This window comes from Lathyrus oleraceus, chromosome 3 (assembly GCF_024323335.1).
Source record: "Lathyrus oleraceus cultivar Zhongwan6 chromosome 3, CAAS_Psat_ZW6_1.0, whole genome shotgun sequence".
In the NCBI taxonomy this organism is placed as follows: Eukaryota; Viridiplantae; Streptophyta; class Magnoliopsida; order Fabales; family Fabaceae; genus Lathyrus; species Lathyrus oleraceus.
This window is the reverse complement of record NC_066581.1, coordinates 363,442,535-363,459,586: the sequence shown is the minus strand read 5'-3', so window position 1 is coordinate 363,459,586 and position 17,052 is coordinate 363,442,535. Positions and strand designations below refer to the sequence as shown.

General features: G+C 33.0%; 1 long non-coding RNA gene across 1 annotated transcript; it reads right to left on the bottom strand.

The window, feature by feature from the left end:
• Positions 1-5,087: 5,087 nt before the first annotated feature.
• LOC127129272 (uncharacterized) lies at positions 5,088-12,939 on the bottom strand. The gene is made up of 4 exons (XR_007806271.1): positions 12,885-12,939; positions 12,745-12,796; positions 12,537-12,653; positions 5,088-5,343 (listed from the first exon to the last, which is right to left on the bottom strand). It is a non-coding gene; the product is annotated as an uncharacterized LOC127129272 (long non-coding RNA).
• Positions 12,940-17,052: the final 4,113 nt, after the last annotated feature.

Genomic DNA, 17,052 nt, shown 5'->3' with positions numbered 1-17,052 from the left:
CAACGGCCCTTCGATTAAATCATCATAAAATAAATCATGGTCCCTCGGATGTTGCCTTCGAAAATACGATTTTGTCCCTCGATGACCCTTCGGTGTAGCCTACGGTTAAATGATGATCGTCCCTTCGAATGCTAAGGTATCCTTACAACTGTTGCCTTCAATGACCTATCGATGACCCTACGACGACCCTTTTACATCCCAAGGATAAAACTACTTACTTCTCAATAGTAAGGACAGTTTTACCCTCATAAGGATAGGAAATGCCCGGAAAGACCTCGGACATGTATAACCCTTAATTGCTCATTCATAACCTAAAATATTTTTCCCACCTTACACATTTCAAACATCCTTTTTGGAAAATCACCACTTAGCATACATCCATACTAGGATCATTGCTGAGTTATATTTTTCTAAATAACTTTCAAATCTAAATGAGATAACCACTTTGTATACATTCATGCAAGAATCATTACAAAGTTAAATTCTCATTTTCAAAACATTTTTCGCACATTTCTCAAAACACTTTTTCAAACAAGGAAAACATAAATGATTGAGCAATTAAGAGCCCATGGATAACCATGGATACAAAGGGTGCTAACACCTTCCCTTTGTATAACGTACCTCCCGAACCTAAGAATCTAAATTAAGGTCTTTCCTGTTCTTTTCCACCTTTCCTTATGGGATAAAAGAAAAGTCGGTGGCGACTCTTGCTAACCGCGACATTGCGATTAAAAACACAAAAAAGTCCAGTTCACCGTATGACAGATAGATTTTCATCTAGTGAGAGAGAAAGTTCAACAAGGCATGTTAAAGTTACTATCTATCTCTTCCAATGAGCAACTAACAGACTACCTTACTAAAAGTTTGCATATAAACAAGTTCAATGATTTTGTTTCTAATATTGGTGTTCTGGATATCTCTCATGCTTAAGCTTGAGGAATGATGTTGAAAGAATGAAAAGAATAAAAACCTCTAAGTGTTTGATAAAATTTGTTTCAACTTACAACTAAGTTTCCTTTTTTAGTAAGGGTTTTCAAATTTTAGTTAGAGAACTTCCCCTTTTAGGTAAGTAGTCAATTTCGAGTTTGTTACAAGCATGAGTATAGGATTATATACTTTATTGTATTGATTCAAAGCTTTTAGCACAATAATGAAATGGTAAAGCTATCATGTGATACATCTACATTTATTTTTGATCCCAACGTAACACGTGCAAAGATGTATATCTTTAGCTTTATATTTATTTTTCTCTTTGTTTTGATTTTGTTTTCTTCGGTATGCATTATCATTTTCGATCCTAGTGGACCATTCATAAAAAAAAAGTCTTTCTTCCTCAATTCAAAACCAGATTTTTTTTACGGATATACCTATTCATAAGCTCTTTACGTACAAATCCAAAATAGATTTTTTTTTCGATTTGTCATCCCCCTTCAAACAATTGTAATGCTGCTTTTTTAGATCACATAATTAGATTAGTTCACATAAAGGTGTGCAACTCTATGATCGTAACATTTATGTTGGTGCCAGTGTTGTTATTTTTGTCTTGCTCAGGATCAATGAAACAGACCATAAAACGAGGTTTTTCAATTCAGATCAGTGGTCCTGAGATGTGTGGCAACGAAGTGTGAAGCTTTTCTAAATTTATTTCTTACACTACTAGAAAAACAGTTATTAGCGTCGGCCACGTTCAGACGCTAAAGGTGAAAAAACAGACACTAATATGTGGTTAGCGTCGGTGTCGGGCCTTGAATAAAAGTTGCGAAGCTACCGTGTAACGTCGGCTAAAGATACACCGAGGCTACGTAGCCTCGGTGAAACGGAGGCTAACGCGGACACTAATGAGACCTACGCTATATTGTTTCAAAACCATGAAAAGTCAATATTATGTTTAGCGTTGGCCTGTCCGACTCTAAAGTCAACAAAAAAAGTCAACTTTTTTTATGCATCGATCGACTGGCATTGAGGTCAATTTATAAAACTCAAGAAAAAACATATAGCGTCCGTAGCACCGACTCTAAAGTCAACATAGAAAAGTCTATAATAATATTTAGCCTTGCATAGACCGACTCTAAAGTCAACAAAAAAGGACAATAAAGATGTTTATAGTCGGGTTGCAACATGACAACCTCACTCGAACAAATTTTTTCAATCCACTCCATCAACTGAACAATATCATATTTATGGTAAAACATTTGGAAACAATTTTAAACATTCGTGAAAGAAACTACAAAAGTTCTACCCACATTAACTTTCAAAAAACATACACAAAAAGTAATCACATCCGAGATTAATTCGTTCTACTAAAAGTACAAGATCAATCTTCATCTAATGATTGATCATCCAAATCGTCATCATAATGATGAGAATGTGATACAAAAGTTGAAGTGTCAAATTTCTTCATCATAAATTCCTTCCAAGCATTCATCTCCCTCTCCATCCTTTGTGCAGTCTCGGTAGCAGCTTTTGCAGCCTCGGTAGCAGCTCGCATTGCTTCGTTAGCCTCTTGTAATTGGGTCGTTGCAGCCTCGGCAATTTGTTCAGCTCTAATTCTAGCTGCTCTTTCAGCTTCTAATGACATCCCAAACATAGAGTGTTGAGGAGTTTGAGATTGTTGGGTAAAACTTTTTGATCCACGTTTTAGATTAATAGCTAAATCTGCAGCGCCATAAACCCGACCAGGGTTACGGCCCCCAACAGCCTCTGTCCATAGCTGATTTACACGCTCTCCATCTAACACTTGAACAACCTCTCCATTCCCTTCTTCAGTTGGCTGAAGTTCTGCATCAAACTTCTCTTTAAAAGTCTTCTGCATAACACAACATTATAATGCTAAGTTAGTGCTCTGTTAAGAATTTAGAGATGATATGTTGGTTAGAAGTTAGTGCTCTGTTAAGAATTGTTAGAATTTGTTAAATGTTGTTAAAAGGTTGAATCAGTTAACTATTTATAATGCTAAGTTTGTTTGAGTTACATAGTTAGTAATAGTTAGTTATGTTAGGGTTAGCTCTACTAGAAAGATGCTAAATTCTATTAGTAAGGTCTGTTAGTGAAATACTTGGTGTCAGCTTTAAAATGAACAAATCAGTTGGCTTGAGTTTGTAATTAAAAAAAAGTTAGAAAATTGTTAGTGTGATTTACAATTAGTTTTGCAATTACAGTTAGGAAAAAAATGTTAATGTTCGTAGGTTAAGTCGTTAGGAAAATGTTAACTGTTAGAAATCAGTAAAGAAAATGATTATGTCAATGCAATTGAATTAATGCTTATTGGATGATTACACAGTTTTACAGGTGAATGGTTTTTTGTTGACTCTGAAGTTGCTATGCTATGCTCCTTGTTGATTAATAGAACGAATTATCACAAAAGTTAGAGTTAGTTTACATGGATAGAGTTAGCAGTTTTGAAACTCTATTAGAATTATATACCAACCTTAATTGGACTGCAAGTAAAAAAATAGTTCGAATTAGTGGTTAGCATGGTTAATTGAATGTTTGATTTCTGTTAGTGTTAGGAGTCGGATTAGTGAGTAATGTTGAGTTGTTAGCACGTCACTGTCAGTAGGTTGAAAAAGTAAGGAATATTTAACAGCAAGATAACACAAGCAATTGTATCATTCTTATACAGTTATGCCAATGAAACTCAAAATGGTTATGCCCCATATCTATCTAAGAAAAGTCCCATATCTGCCAAATGGCTATGCCAATGAAACTCAAGATAACACAGAAAGTTTAAAGTCCCATATCTATCTAAGAAAAGAATCAATAATAATAATAGTATTTGTGCGCTGTCTCATGCATTGTCACTATAGCAATCGACACATCCACGTTGTGCTCAGAAATCTAATGGGACTGATAATTATTTTGCCTAAATTGTCACTATAGCAAACAAAGATACACATCACTAGTGTTCATACTCATTCGAGTTACTGAATGTTGCACGTGAAGTTGCTTTTGAATGTGAAGGTGTGCCTAAATTGATTAAAGACGTGGGATGTTCCTTACAAAATAAACCAATTGAAGAATGGAAAGTGTCGTTAGATAATCTTAAACATTAGTTAATATATATCTATCCATATAAAGTGACAAATCCATAATTTTAGTTCCTATTTTGAAAAGCAGCAACAACAAACAGTTTATGGGACTTTAAACTGTTTTTCTGTAATAATAGTTAATAAGGCTGAATCTTGGTGGAATAAGTAGCACCTGCCTTCCAACCTGCAGGTATTGTGAACCGTGATCCCACCCAATTGGACCCAACATTGCTACTCACTTGAAACCTCAATCGGATTTCATTTTCAAACTGATAGCAGGAAGTAGGAATTTCAAACTGATAGCAGGAATTTCAAACTGATTGCAGGAATTTCAAACTGATATCAAACAGCACAACAAATATTGATGCAGGAATTTCAAACAAATATCAAACAGCACAGCAAACTGATTGCAGGAATTTCAAACTGATAGTTAAACATAGGACTTGTGCTATTATATCTAACTTACATTAGACTATAAAAATGGATAACTAGATCCTTTTTGGAGAGTTTAATTTGAATAAGTCTGCTTCTGAAAGCATGGATGCAAATATTGATGCAGTAAAATTTACGAGAACTTACATAAGTAGATGCAGCACGACTGTCAACCCATTCACCATTTTTCCTCTTGTGTGTTTTTAAAAATAACTCATCGGGACGCAGATCCCTTTGAAGTTCACGTGACTACAAAAATCAAATAATCCAATAATCAATACAGAATACGAGTAAAACTGTCAAGATATAAAGAATCTTCATAATAATAATAATTTGTTAGGATTTTATTACTTACAAGTTGAAGTGCAACATCAATATGAGCCTTACGGCCTGTGGTGTGGACTGCTCCGCCTCTTGCGGAAGCTCGATTGGTCTTGTTTTGAGAAGACACAGCCAAAAACTCGGTCTTTTTCCAATAAGTTTGAAGTTCAACCCAAGCATCATCACCAATCCATGAAGGTCGAGTCCCTTTTCTCCTCGCCTTCCCCAACATGTCGTTTAATCGTTTTCTTCCTTTTTTTTCAAATGCGCTATAGACAAATGCATGATCGAAAGGATCCCACGACGATGCTTTCTGAGCTGGTGTTGGCATCGACGATGCAGCCTGCACAGATGATTTTTTCGAAGCTGATGTCGGCATCGACGATGCAACCTGCACGGACGGTGCTGCCTGAGCTGGTGTTGGTGCCGATGATGCATCCTGCATAGACAATGTTGTTTGAGCAGGTTTCCTAACGATATGCTTCTTGTTAATTATGCGATTTCGTTCTTCTTGAAGTTTTCCTGGTGCTAATACCTTAGCTTTTCCACCTCTTTTAGTCATCTGTTGTCATAAAAATAAAAGGATTAGTCAGTCTCACACTCTTAACATTATCATAACATTATCAAATGCAGTTTCTGATAAAATTAAAAGTAAAAGAAAAGAAACAATGTTGTTTCTGATAATTCAAATGCAGTTGCCAAACATTATCATAACACGCAAAAACCCCTCCAAACATCAACAACAGCAAAAACCTCTCCATACTGTGGCGAGTCCGAAAACTGCCACGTATACCTACCATAGCGCCGCAGTTACGGATATTTGATAACACAACACTGCTCTACAGGAAACAATTTGAGCAATTTACAGTACGGATTCTTAATGGAGAATCCAAAATGCCCCCTAGTTTCAACAGAGAAGATGTGGATTTTTTATTATATGCCAGAAGACAGATAAAGGGAGGCGGCTGCTTGCTAAATAAAAAAATTTCATAAAACATATAAAGTGAATTCTAGTTCTACTAGAAAACAAAACATTCATTGTTGTTGTACGATATTCTCATACATCTCCAAACTTTATAAAAACAGGACTCATATTAATCAATCAATAAAAAAAGTTAAGAGAAAGATATGCATACTCTATTGTGGTCCTAAAGTAATAATAACTAAAAGATTAACAACAACTTCATGATAAAGCATGCAACGATCTAATGCAAAAACATGTAAAATGATATTGCAAGGTGTAGAAAACTGTATTTGACCTTTAGAAAGTATTATACTGCATGATAGCACAGGGAAGAACTATAGTGATTCACTACATAGCCAAATTATTGGATATTAGAAATGGAGCCATTTCAAATACAAAGGAATGCTGCTAACAAAGGAGGGGTAAACAAAGAAAAAGTTCTCTACAGGGAAAAGATAAATGCACAGCGACTTAATTTATCTTACATAACTTGTCCAGAATTGATTCTAGCTGAGAAACTAGAAAGAGAAACTAGAAAGAAAAGAAAATTTAGTTCTGCTTCACCCTTTTGTTTCTATTTGAACCCTCATTCACGTCACATCACGCTTATCTTCATCAATGCCCTCTATCTGCTTCACTAGTAGAGCAATCAAAAATCTCTTCAAACACATCTAATTGTGACATGTCACGCAAACAAGATATTGCTTCAATTTCTACATTGGGTAGCGCCGATAACATCCCATCAGATTGATAAGGTACTTCATCCTCTATGTTGTCAATCTCTACGCGACCCCTTGGTTTTGTGGTGATTGCCGCACACCATCCACGCATATCTCTACACATTTCTGGATATGGGACATAATACACTTGTCTTGCATTTTGCGCAAGGATGAAAGGATCATAAGGACGATAACGTTTATCCATCTTAATATCCACAGTTTTATATTGTGGGTGAACCTTTGTGCCCGTATTCCTTGTTGGATCAAACCATTCACAATAAAAAACTGGAATCTTATGCTTTAGACCAAAGTAATCTAGCTCAAAGATATGTTTGATTATTCCATAAAAATCAGTATTTCCTCCTTCTGCAAGACCTTTCACGTGCACACCACAATTGCTAGTTTTTCTACCTTTGCTCCATTCTTCAGTATGAAACTTGTACCCATTGATAAAATACATGTTCCATGATATGGCCATTGATGCAGGACTGCGAGACAAGGCAATTATATCTTGGTTAGTAACTCCATTTGTCTCCTCATTTACATATTTCTTCAGCCATATGGGAAACTCTATATGTATGCGCCCAGATGAATCTTCTATATCTAGAGAGTGGTTCTCTAAGAATATGCTGAAATAAATCACACGATTCATAAGTAAATATCTATTATGATATGCATCAATAATTTGATTGAATATATTATGATGCACACTTACTCAAGATATGGTTTAACCTCATCACAATTTATCAAGACATGCACATGTGAAGACTTCCATTCCTTATCAGATAGAAAATATTTTCGTGACTTCCCACTTGGTCGACCGCCACTTTGTAGAATGGACATTGTAGGTAGAATGTCATCATTGTCTAAATGAGGTTTGTTACTAAGATTTATGGTTGGCAACAAACGGAAAGAGTTGAAATAATGAGAGCAAAAGTAATTTGTCTCGCGATGTATATAATCACTGCATATGGAACCTTCAACTCTAGCCTTATTTGTCACTGCCCTCTTTGAGACTCCCATAAATCTGCACATTCAATCATTCCACGTTTATTAATTTATGATAAACATGCAATAACTTAATAAAATCAACCACAACAATTACCTTTCGAATGGATACATCCATCGGTACTGTACTGGACCACCTAGAATTGCTTCTTTGGCAAGATGGATTGGAAGATGCTCCATTGAGTCAAAGAAACCTGGTGGAAAAATCCTTTCCAACTTGCATATGATAATTGGAATATTCTCATCCAACTTAATTAAGTCGTCCATCCTCAATGTATTGCAACAAAGATCTTTAAAGAATCGACTTAGCTCAGTTAATGGTTTCCAAACCAAATCTGGCAATGAATGGAATGCAATTGGGAGTAAACATTCCATGAAAACATGACAATCATGGCTCTTCATCCCATGCACCGTACCCTTTTCTACATTGGCACACCTACTGAGGTTTGAAGCATAGCCATCTGGCATTCTCAATTCCTTAAGCCATTTACAAACCAACTTGGCTTCAGATTTGGTTAGAGTGTAACTAGCCTTTGGTTTACCATTCTTTCCGTTTTCTAAGGGTTGGAGATCCAAGTCCCCGCGAAAGCATAATTTAGCCAAGTCTTCTCTTGCCTTTTCATTATCCTTTGTTTTATCCTTAACATTCATGACAGTATTAAATATATTATCGAAGACGTTTTTTTCTATGTGCATCACATCGAGGTTATGCCTTAACAAGTTATCCTTCCAATATGGGAGATCCCAAAAAATACTTCGCTTTTTCCAATTGTGATCCACTCCATACCCTTCGAATTCTTTCCATTTCGCCTCCCATCCAATTTCAGTAACTTTTGGAAAATTACTTATTACCGCCCATATATCTTTCCCTGTGGAAATGGGAGGTGGCTCATTGGTCACAACCCTATTTTTTAGGAAACTTCTTTTACTCCTTCTGAAGGAGTGATTAGATGGCAAGAAACGACGATGACAGTCAAACCAGGAATTCTTATGGCCACTTTTCAAGGTGAAAGCATCAGTGTGTTCCATACAATGAGGGCATGCCAATTTACCTTGTGTTCCCCATCCAGATAACATACCATAGGCTGGAAAATCATTAATTGTCCACATCAAGCAGGCTTTCATGATGAAGTTTTGTTTTGTAGATATATCATAGGTCAATATTCCATTGGACCACAATCGATGTAGATCATCAATCAATGGTTCCAAGTAGACATCTATCTTTAATTTAGGGTTTTTAGGTCCGGGTATGAGGCATGCCAAAAACAAGTATGGTTTGGTCATGCACATTTCAGGGGGGAGATTATACGGAGTAACTATTATTGGCCAACATGAGTATGGAGAAGCAGACGCTTGAATGTAAGGAGTAAAACCATCTGAACACAGACCCAACCTTACATTTCTAGGTTCCCTAGAAAAGTCAGGATATACACTATCAAAATGTTTCCATGCTTTTCCATCTGACGGGTGGCGAAGGATGTTGGAACTATTTTTGTTCATGTGATGCCATCTCATTTCACTTGCCGACTCAGTTGATGCATACAATCTTTGTAATCTGGGAATGATTGGGAAGTAGAACATTCTCTTCACTAGGATATCTTTGTACTTTCCCATGCCAGTCTTGCGAGGAATGAACCTAGGAGCATTACAAAATTTGCACTCTGATAGATTGCTATCATCCTTGTAATATAACATACAACCATTCTTACAACAATCAATCTTCTCAACCTTTAGCCCTAACTTAGATACCAACTGTGTTGCTTGGTAATAGTTCTCGGGCAAGCATTTTTGAACTGGACATACACTTTTAAGCATTTGTGCAACAAAATCTAAACCTTTTTGTGGTACATGCCAATTAGACCTAATTTCAAGAAGTTGAGTAGATATTGATAATATTGATTGGGTAGCTCCCTCATAAATGGGCTTGTTGAAAGATATCAACTTGTCATAAAATCGTTTGGCATCTTCGTTGGGAAACTCATCCTCCGTATATTCCTCAACTTCTATGTTATCATTCACGTGAGAGAATACTCCATAAGGCCTAAAAGCATCATACACCATCTGATTCATTGCCTCAATTTGGTTATCATGATGCACATGCTCACTACTATTTGAATCATTCCTTGTATTAACATTGAGCTCTACTTCTCCATGTTGAGTCCAAATCCAATAGTCTGGTTGAAATCCATCTCGATACAAGTGAAGTCTAACATTAGTTGGTGTTCTTATCTTGAGACACTTGCAATTTATACACGGACACCTTATCCCTCCCTCAGATTTACAAATAGGTTGTTTCAAAGCCCTCTTTACGAAGTCTTTAACCCCGCGAACATACTCTTCTTTCAATCCGTGTCTATTGGAATATACTCTATCGTACATCCAAGTACGATCCATTTTCTATAAGGCAAACAATTAACTCGTCAACCACTGAAAATTAAAACATATATTAGACAAAAATGAATGGCTGATAAGTTCCTAATGGGTATTAGGAGAAAATCAGATAACTTCCTAATGGGTATTAGGAGAGAATAGAATACATGTATTCCAAGGGATTTTTATTTTATTTTCAGTGGTTCAAAAATTAAACATGACGAACATACCAAATTTTAATACTATTGTACATTATTATTTCAGACCGTAAACAAAATTGCTGCACAGATTTATAAATCTATTAAACTGCTGTATATTTTAACAAATCCAATAAGCTATTGTACTCACTTCCTGAAATCTAACTAAAACAATGTAAGCCTTAATTCTTAGTTTATTTTTTAATGTAAACCGAACCAAAACTACATGTTAATGGAAATAACTAACAACTTGCAGTATGTAGTCACTATATAGACTGTCATGTACAGTAGTACCAAATTATTACCATGCCAACACAAATCAACATACAAACCAAAACAAAACTTCTACCTACAAACATACGCAACCAAAACGCATAAGGTAGCCGATACACAAAGCAACCGCCTCGAAACCAGAAAAAAAACACAACACTGGGACAATCACAACAACAGAATAGAACTTAATTCGAAATATAAACAAAATCTATGCGAATCAAATGCCACAAAGGTGAAAGGTTATATCCCGATGCTAGAATTTCATTTACAACATAACCAATTCGCAATCCAAGGGAAACCGAAAAGAGAAAAACACAACATAGCCAATGCGTGTTCGAAATCAAAATAAAGTTCAAAAATTTGTAAATCATACACTTAGCTCGAACTATGAGTTTAAACAAGTGGTAACCACAATCAAACAATTCTCTTATAACAATTAGAGTTAACGGTGCCGACAAAAACTAACGGTAACTATAACCAAACCGTCTACGCAAACAGAGCCGTACAGTGCAAAAAGAAGAAACAAAATAGATTATGATTATTTACAATGTTATTCCAAAAGTAACATCCAATTATCCATTTCACTATGCTTCACAAGCAGGGTATAACAGAATATCTTATTTGCAAGGAAAATGGAAATTTAACATCCAATCATCCATTAAAACACAAGGAAGCACAAGACAAACAAGACAGTAGGAATGGAGAAATCAGAAACACGTGAAGCTAACTCGGGGAATCGAGAAACATATTGATTTCAAAAATATGGATGAACTGCTAGCACAACAGGACAACAACACAAGACAGAACAAAGGAACACTTCTCAATTGCAGTCACTAGAAGCAAGCAAAGCACTAACTAAGACACATCAACAACAGTTAGAAAACAAGCACTAATAATCAGGTCACAAATATATAGCAGTCACACAAATTGTTACAAATGGCTGATACTGGCACTGCAACTCACATCAGAAATCAGTTATGGAATGCAGGCACAGCAGATAATTCAAGAAGCACAACAGCCAAATCAGGTGGCACAATGAAAACATCACCTTCAGCCTGAAGCAAGGAAGGCTCAACAGCAAATATCTCATCAAGAACAGGACAATCTAGAGCATTAGAGGACATACATCAAGCAACAAAAGGGAAACTAAACTACAGATATGAGTTCATCTATAAAGCACTCAAGCAGCCGCATCATCAATACACAATGCAACAACTGGAAATTACTCGGAGGCAACATCATCAAGAGAACCACATGAAGGACATTCAAGATAAGAGGAAGGATGAAAACATGCATCAATATCATCAACATACCAGAAACCTTGGTTCAACAAAAACAAATCTAAACCAGCACAAACTTTTTCAGCTCTTTTAGTTTGACCCCATAAGAAATAATTAAGCAGAACTTAGGAAATTCCATAGCCTCCTCATAACCACAAAATCAATTCATAAATAATTCTCAACAGCTTCACTTATTCCAAATAATTGTATAATAACTAAAGTGTTAAGTATTTCAAACTTCAAACATTGCAACAGTAAAATTATTCGACCTCATTTTTGTCATGATAAGATCCGGTGCCTGATCAAAGGTTTGATGTAATCACGGGCAAAATTTCTTGTCAAAGTCGTGATGTTCATTCAAGCACGTGCTTGTTTAGAAACCATACTGTCAAACTTATTTCTGATGGCCGCCCAGAAGGCAGGGATAGAGATGTCATCCGGTACTTCCTTAAACGATGGGAGGTAGTTTACATCCACGATTACATGATCATGAATCCCTAACACTCATCACACAATGCGTATGTTGCAACAAATTTTAAACATTTAAAAGTATTTTGGTTATTACATAAATTATATTTTCCATTTATTTATATTCAAAATCTTGGATTTAATTTACTTAGTTTAAAATAAGTGATGCTTATAAGATACAAGTAGAAACTATACAGCTTTCACAAACACAGGTAGAAACTATATAGCAGAGCAATCAAAATCACATTTAACACCACACATATGTTCATAACAGGAGTATCATAGAAACTATACAGCTTTCACAAACACAGCTTTCACTACTGATGCAAACAGTTAATAAATTTGAGTCCAGAAAAAACATTTCCTTCAAAATAAATTATAACCCCAACCTTAAGAAATACTAACTGATGCAAACACTAACTATTGCAAACACTAACAGTTCAGTCTGGTTCCAAATTAACATAGGGATGACTAACCTTGAGAAAGAGTTGTCTTTGCAAAATCCCGGATGATATAGTGCTTCGGTTCCAAATTAACTTGCATTCAACAACTGCTTACTGCCTCCACTAAGTAAGATGAGCATTCTTGAAAACCTACATTCAGAAAACCAATTAGCAAATAATTTGATTTTTGTAGTTTCAGACTTAAAGGAGACTTTAAACATATTTGGAAACAATACTAAACTTGCAAAGAAAAGTTGATTCCAGCATCCACAAAGCCGATAGTTCTGGAAAACCTACATTCAGAAAACATAAAACATATGACTATCTCATACTCATTAAACCAAAACTCCATGGAAATCACTTGAGATGAATATGCATTACCTTTGATGATTCAGAAACCCTTTAACGAGGGATTTTGAATTAGGGATTCTTCAATGCATTCACGGATTAGGGATTCACGAATCGGTTCACGAAATAGGGAAAAAAGGGATTCACGATTTAGCATGGAATTAGGGTTTTCGTTTTGTGAAATGAAATGGAGGGAGAGTGAAAAATGACGAGGGAAAAGGAAAGAGGGAAATAAGCTGTCGCGCAATTTTTGGTCCGAAATAGAAAATTCCATAGAGTCCGCCAAGCGGACTCTAATTAATAAATAAAATACTTAAACCTTAAATATATATATATATATATATATATATTATAGATAAATAAATGGAAAATGTATATGTTATAAGAATAGAGTCGGCTCAGCGGACTCTAAGTAAATAAATACTAATTAAAAAATAATGCTACTAGATAGAGTCGGTCTCACCGACTCTAAATAAATTAATCAAACACTCTTCAAAGGTAACATAACAAGTAGTGTCGGTTTTGCCGACACTGATAAAAAAAATAACTTGTCTTAAAAGATGTACCTAGATAGAGTCCGTTAGTGTAGGCTTAGCCGACACTAATAGTGTCCGTGTCGGTGGCCGACTCTAAACTAGGAGGCTAAAATGACTTATTCTAGTAGTGTTAATTCGGGAGTTTACATGAAAGACAGTGCTTCACCATACACAATAGTGTTGGGTGAATTGCTTTTTGAACTCTTCAATGGATGGTTGTGATCAATGTTGGTCAAAATTTATATAAAAGAAAAGTTAGATTAAGTGAACCTAGACATACATTTGCTTCAATTGACCAACTTGGACCTATTTGGTAGATTAGTTAGCTAAATTTTATGATTAGGTAGTTAGTTTAGTTTTATACTTCAAAGTCGTTAAAAGAATTCTCTTATGATTAGATAATTAGTTTAATTTTTAATATATAGAGCGTCACTTATAATCATTTACTTCCTTTTTCAATATAGTTTTATATGAGTTTTCAATAGTATCAAGTTCTTAAGCTCACTTCTCATAGGAAATTGATCTCCATCTCTTTAATATCATTTTTCATACTACGTTGAAATTTAAAAAAAAAATTGTCTAGTTCAACACATGATTGATCCAAGGGCTTTAACCCTCACCCAAAATAAAAGATCTATTTTTAAATTTCAAAACAACAAAGAGCTGTAAGAGAGAGACAAAACAAAATAAAAAGAAAGATTACTCAAGTAGCAACCCACCATGTTTAAATATTAACTAAACATTTTAATTTAATAATGGTAGAAAACACATTTTTATAATATTTTTTAAGTACACTCCTTTCAATCATAAATATAAGCAAGTATTTTTTTATATTTAAATTTAAACTAATTTTTTATATATTTGTTATGGAAAACTCCTAAATATTTAATCGGACAATCTATTATATAATATTTTATTCTCTTGACATAAAATAATCATTTATAATTGTTAAAATTGACTCATAGATACCACATGAAAATAACAAAATCGTGTCGAGCATAAATAACATGCAAACTGTGTTTGCATGTATTAAATATGAGGTTGTGTAAAAACTGTATAAATTATGAGGTACTTCGTATTGATAGAAAATGCAATTTATGATATAAATATTTTCTCACATTTAGCATTTCGTATTTAATTTTTTTTATTAACTTTTCTTTTGCAATTTTTTTCTATAAATATATTACTTTCAATTACAATTTTTTTTCTACATGTTTGTTTGTATGATATAACAATGGAATGTAAATGAATTAGAAAATGTGAAGTGAATAAAATGTTTTATTAAGATTATGGATCATTTTAAAACCAAATAAAACCAAACTGAATATATTCAGTTGGTTCTTAAAATCACTCTAATAAATTATATTTTTTTAAAGAAGGTTTGTAATGTAATTTTTTTTTCTTATTTTGTCGTAATTAACTTGTGGTATTTTTCTCATATAACTATTATACTTTTAATATTAATCTATGTTATTTTAATTTTGTGGATAGCTAGTTGATTACACTATTTTAAATATTTTTTATTTATGAATAAAGTTTGATTGTTTTTATGTCTTGAATCAAATGAGTATATGATTCTAAAACCAAATCAAGCCAAATTGAATATGTGATTCAATCTGGTTTTTAAAATCACTTTAATAAAATTGATTTCTTTTTTAAAAATGTATTTTTATTCGGTTCAGTTTGATTAATCCATTCAAAATTCATAATTGTTTTTTTCTTAAATCGTTAGAAAGTAACTTTTTTTAAGGATGTTTGTGATGTAATCTCTGTTTCTTATTTTGTAGTAATTAATTTATCAAAATTTTCTCATTCAACCATTATACTTTTAATATCGATATATGTTATTTTAATTTCGTGGATAGTTAGTTGATTACACTATTTTAAATATTTTTTCATTTAAGGGATAAAATTTGATTGTTTGAACTTATGTCTTAAATCCAATAAACGTTATTTGAAAATATTTTTTAGAAAAAAAAACTCCTTATCAATTAGAGAACCACTTTTTAGAAACCTCTGAATTGAGTATCAATTGGTAAATTTATTTTTAATATTAAATCTCTCCATTCTCTATTTGACATTTTTATCATAAAACCTACTAAGTCAAAACTAATGCACTTTTTTTTTTCTAATGCACTTTTTTTTTCTATTCTACAGTATAAAATAAATTTAGATAATAAAGGTTTTATTATATTATAATGAGGTTTTATTATATTATAATGAGAAATAACAAAGATCTCAAAAGCTCTAATATAATATCCATAATAGAATACCACTCACTATTCTAACATCAAGATATTAATAAAGTGCCACTTAAATACTTCTCCTTCCTCTCAAATCAAACATTACCTTAGTTGTAACTAATTATTATTTTTATATAATAAATAATAATTAATAATTTAAAAAGTAATATAATCAATAGAATTAATTACTTGACTTTACTATTGTATATTATTTATGGAAGGATGAATAATATCAGGCCATTAATAAAATAAAGTATATATATATATAAGACAAACAAATTTAGATATCCAATAATTAATCAAATTATTTCTATGAATACCCGTTTATTATTCGGATCACAAATAAACCTAATGTTATATTTTTATGCGTATACTTTTCTACTATCCCAATTTTAACATTTACAAAAATTTAAAAGAGAAAGCGGAGTACAAGTTAGGTGTTTTCATGGAAACATTAAAATTGGAGAGTATATTTGGGTTGTGAGTTAAGTTGAAGCTTTTAAACGCTAGCGGTATTTTTGTTAGGTTCTTAAAATTTAATATTGCTGATGTTTCAGTTTAATATTTTGAATTGAAAGGTAATATTGCTTAGGTTGTCTGTGTTTGGTTGGATCTATTCGCAGTCGGCATATTGAGTATCAATTGGTAAATTTATTTTTAATATTAAATCTCTCCACTCTCTATTTAACATTTTTATCATAAAACCTACTAAGTCAAAACTAATGCATATTTTTTTTTCTAATGCACTTTTTTTCTTTCTATTTTCCTATATAAAATAAGTTTAGATAATAAAGGTTTTATTATATTATAATGAGAAATAACAAAGATCTCAAAAGCTCTAATATAATATCCATAATAGAATACCACTCACTATTCTAACATCAAGATATTAATAAAGTGCCACTTAAATACTTCTCCTTCCTCTCAAATCAAACATTACCTTAGTTGTAACTAATTATTATTTTTATATAATAAATAATAATTAATAATTTAAAAAGTAATATAATCAATAGAATTAATTACATGACTTTACTATTGTATATTATTTATGGAATGATGAGTAAAATACGGTCGTTGATAAAATAAAGTATATATATGAGACAAACAAATTTAGATATCCAATAATTAATCTAATTGTTTCTATGAATACCCATTTATTATTCGGATCACAAATAAACCTAATGTTATATTTTTATCCATTTATCTTCAAAGTATCCTATCTAAAATTTATTGCATAATAATAGTGAAAATACTTATGAAGCAATTGACATATAATATAAAAGCATAAAGGAAATGATTAAGTATAACTTACTTTTATGTCGAAGAAAGTTTCAATATTCTTCCGCCTCAACTCCTTACATAATTGGAAGATTTCATTGTGTTCTAATTTGGCTGTATATTAAAGCAAAATAATATTATAGT